Source organism: Bison bison, unplaced genomic scaffold (genome assembly GCF_000754665.1).
Source record: "Bison bison bison isolate TAMUID 2011002044 unplaced genomic scaffold, Bison_UMD1.0 scf7180017864332, whole genome shotgun sequence".
In the NCBI taxonomy this organism is placed as follows: domain Eukaryota; kingdom Metazoa; phylum Chordata; class Mammalia; order Artiodactyla; family Bovidae; genus Bison; species Bison bison.
In genome coordinates this window covers 1,017,585-1,022,124 of record NW_011494904.1, presented here as the reverse complement: position 1 = coordinate 1,022,124, position 4,540 = coordinate 1,017,585, and positions in this window count along the sequence as shown.

The window sequence follows — 4,540 nt, the reverse complement described above, 5'->3', positions numbered from 1 at the left end:
CAGCCGTGTCTGACTCTGTAGCCCACCAGGCTTATCTGTCCATGGGAATTCTACAGGCAAGAATACTGGAGTGGGTTGCCATGCTCTCCTCCAGGGGATCTTCCCAACCCAGGGATTGAACCCAGGTCTCCCACATTGCCAGAGAAGGCAATGGCACCCCACTCCAGTACTCTTGCCGGGAAAATCTCATGGATAGAGGAGCCTGGTAGGCTGCAGTCGCTAAGAGTTGGACATGACTGAGTGACTTCACTTTCACTTTTTACTTTCATGCATTGGAGCAGGAAATGGCAACCCACTCCAGTGTTCTTGCCTGGAGAATCCCAGGGATGGGGGAGCCTGGTGAGCTGCTGTCTATGGGGTTGCAGAGTCGGACACGACTGAAGTGACTTAGCAGCAGCAGCTCTCACATTGCAGGCTGGTTCTTCACCATCTGAGCCACCAGGGAAGCCATCAAAGGATAAGACCATCATCTAAAACAAAAATCTTAACATTAAATTTGTTCCTTAAGTGAGTGAGCAATCAGGCATGTACTCTTCAAGCAAAGTGGAGAACTGATTTTTTTCAGAACTTTTGCAAGAATGGAATTTGGGGATGCGATTCTGCCTGCATCAGCTGTAGGAGCATGGATACTACAGTGAAACTGTTGTTGACTAACTGACATTCAGAGAATGTTTCTTTTGTAAGTCCATTCCCCACTGGATGACTTTTTTAGAAGCAAAATTCTGCCACTGTTTGATGGTGTTCCTAAGCAGTTGTGATTGCTACTATGACTGTAGAACTGCCATTGATCAATTAAACAATTTTAAAGAATTTTGGTATTTACCTCATTCCATGGGTTCAGGACAGTCTTTTTCTTAAGAGTATAAAAACTTTTATTATTTCATTCTCCCTTGGTATTCAGAAATAAGAAAATGGTATGAAACCATGTGAAAGGTTTTATAGTTTCCATTTGGAAGTGATGTGTCACTTCCACCCACATTTTATTGGTCAAAGAAAATCACAGAGATAAACTGAGCAACAAATCTTCAATCAAGTCACAGAGTTGGGAGAGGCAGCAAGTATTTTGAACAATAACATGGCCTACTATAGCGACTTCACTTTCACTTTTCACTTGCATGCATTGGAGAAAGAAATGGCAATCCACTCCAGTATTCTTGCCTGGAGAATCCCAGGGACAGAGGAGCCTGGTGGGCTGCCATCTATGGGGTCGCACGAGTCGGACATGACTGTAGTGACTTAGCAGCAGCAGCATATTGACAGAGTATGGTAGAAAGCAAATCCAGTGCAATTATATCAGAAGAAAACCTGTCATGTTTCTTTAAAAGCAGAACCAAACATGATTACATGAAACAAAAATCCATTTCTGATAGGTTTTTAGAATCTTCTTTTAAGTGTTTTCATTTGTGGCAATATAAAGCCAGGTGATAGTCAGGGAATCATGTTTACAAATGTCACAAGTTGCTTTTTAATGCATATTTGTTATAGTAAGTTCTAAGGAGCAAAAATATATTCTATAGAATATATTGTGATTTCATCTATGTTGCAAGAATAAAAACATGACCTAATAAACCATTGAAACATTCTGATGATCTCATTTCTTAAAATTTCTTTGCTGGTTTTCCATGGGCTGGAGTGGAGAATCCAACTTCTCTAGACTGGCATTTCTACTTGTATGTATTTATTTTTTAAAGTTTATTTATTTTTAATTTAAGTATAATTGCTTTATAGTATGGTGTTGTTCTCTGCCATATATTAACATGAATCAACTGTAGGTGTGTATATGGTACCCTTCCCCTTGAGCCTCTCCCCCACCTCCCACCCCTCCTACTCCTCTAAGCTGTCACGGAGCCCTGTTTGAGTTCCCTAAGTCATACAGCACACTCCCGTTGGCTGTCTGTTCCATCTATGGTCGTGTACATTTCCATCCTACTCTCTCCATTCACCCAACCTGTGTCCATCAGTCTGTTCTCCGTGTGTGTGTCTCCATTGCTGCCCTGCAAACAGTTCAGCAGCACCATCTTTCTAGATTCCATAGAGATGCATTAATATACAATGCTTGTTTTTCTTTTTCTGACTTACTTCATTCTGCATAATAGGCTCTAGTTTCATCCATTTCATTAGTACTGACTCGAGTGTGTTCTTTTTTATGGCTGAGTAAATTCCATTGTATATGTGAACCACAGCTCCTTTATCCACTCATCTGTCAATAGACATCTAGGTTGCTTCCATGTCCTAACTTCCCTGTTCACTTCCAAACTCATTCTATGAGGCAACCGTCACCTGGATGCCAAAAACAGACAAATACATCACAAAAAAAGAAAATTACAGGCTAACATGAATGTAAAAATTCTCAACAAAATTCTAGCAAACAGAATACAACAACACATAAAAAGATCATATACCATGATCAAGTTGGGTTTATCCCAGGGATGCAGATCAGATCAGATCAGATCAGTTGCTCAGTTGTGTCTGACTCTTTGTGACCCCATGAATCGCAGCACGCCAGGCCTCCCTGCCCATTACCAACTCCCAGAGTTCACTGAGACTCACATCCATCGAGTCAGTGATGCCATCCAGCCATCTCATCCTCTGTTGTCCTCTTCTCCTCTTGCCCCCAATCCGTCCCAGCATCAGAGTCTTTTCCAATGAGTCAACTCTTCACATGAGGTGGCCAAAGTACTGGAGTTTCAGCTTTAGCATCATTCCTTCCAAAGAAATCCCAGGGCTAATCTCCTTCAGAATGGACCAGTTGGATCTCCTTGCAGTCCAAGGGACTCTCGAGAGTCTTCTCCAACACCACAGTTCAAAAGCATCAATTCTTCAGTGCCCAGCCTTCTTCACAGTCCAACTCTCACATCCATACATGACCACAGGAAAAACCATAGCCTTGACTAGATTGCCGGGGTCCAGCCCTGGTGGATCCAGGGAATTTGAAGCGGGGACGGCGTCGGCAAGGATCAGGAAACAACTGCTTAATTAAACGTTAATTAAGGATATAAAGAGTAATAGAATAAGGATAGCTCAGTGAGGAAATTCAGTGGAGAAAAGAGGCTGAAATAAGGATAGCTCAGTGAGGAAATTCAGTGGAGAAAAGAGGCTGAATAATTCAGCCAGAAGGTAAGAGAAAGAACGACATGGGGAGACCAAGTTTCAGTGAACAAGGCCCGCACTTTATTTTCCAAAGTAGTTTTTATACCTTAAATTATGCATAGAGGATAATGGGGGAAGGGGTAGAGTCAGGCAGCAAGCCAGGCTTTCTTCCTGCAAACTTATCATATGCAAAAGCTTAGGTGATTTGCATCATCTTCTGACCTGGAGGCCTGTTAACATTTTAAGACCCTTTCTTCAGAAAACTTATTTTTCTCTAAAGGTGATTAGTCAGGTGCCACCCTCCAAAAGCATTAAAGTTGCATTCCTATAGGGCAAAGGTGTGGTGGGCTGTAACAAGAAAAAGAATTAACTCAAGGGTCCCAGGTAACAAATATTAAAGCTACTACTTACACCAATTTTATTAATCAATACACTGCCAGGGACACAGCAGGTAAGGGATATGGAAACTTATCAGCAAACATTGGCCCAACAAGTGAAAATCCCTTCACCAATACAATTTCTAATCAATCTTTTAACTGCTCAAAGGAATCTGTATTTAGACAGTTTAGAACATTTCATGCCTCTCACAGTTGGGAGGCTCTGAGCAATCACATGTGGCCGGAAAAACCTATTCAGGCAGGCTAAGGACTTCCAAAGGAGTTTGTAGGTTGAAACACTATCACACCCAGGAACTTTATTAACTGGAGCTGTAAGTTAACTCTTTTTTTCAGAGAGAGGTAGTGGGGGACAGCTCCCTGTAAAGTCAGAGGTGTAGGTGAAAGCACAAAGCAGAAAATAGGCAGACTCTGGTTTTGGGGGTAGATGGGGGACTCCTGAGGCTCGATCCTGCCTTTGCGAATGCCGAGCCTCCTTCCTCATGACCTTTGCCATGGGCGGAGTTCCTCACGCTGGCTCCTGGCAGTGATAGACTTTCAGTTAAGCTATTCCAGATCCTGAAAAATTATGCTGTGAAAGTGCTGCACTCAATATGCAATATGCACTCAATATGCAATATTCCGGCTCCCGGCACTAGACGAACCTTTGTTGGCAAAGTAATGTCTCTGCTTTTGAATATGCTGTCTAGGTTGGTCATAACTTTCCTTCCAAGGAGCAAGCGTCTTTTAATTTCATGGCTGCAGTCACCATCTGCACTGATTTTGGAGCCCAGAAAAATAAAGTCTGACACTGTTTCCCCATCTATTTCCCATGAAGTGATGGGACCGGATGCCATGATCTTCATTTTCTGAATGTTGAACTTTAAGCCAACTTTTTCACTCTCAACTTTCACCTTCACCAAGAGGCTTTTGAGTTCCTCTTCACTTTCTGCCATAAGAGTAGTGTCATCTGCATATCTGAGGTTATTGATATTTCTCCCGGCAATCTTGATTCCCGCTTGTGTTTCTTCCAGTCCAGCGTTTCTCATGATGTACTCTGCATAGAAGTTAAATAA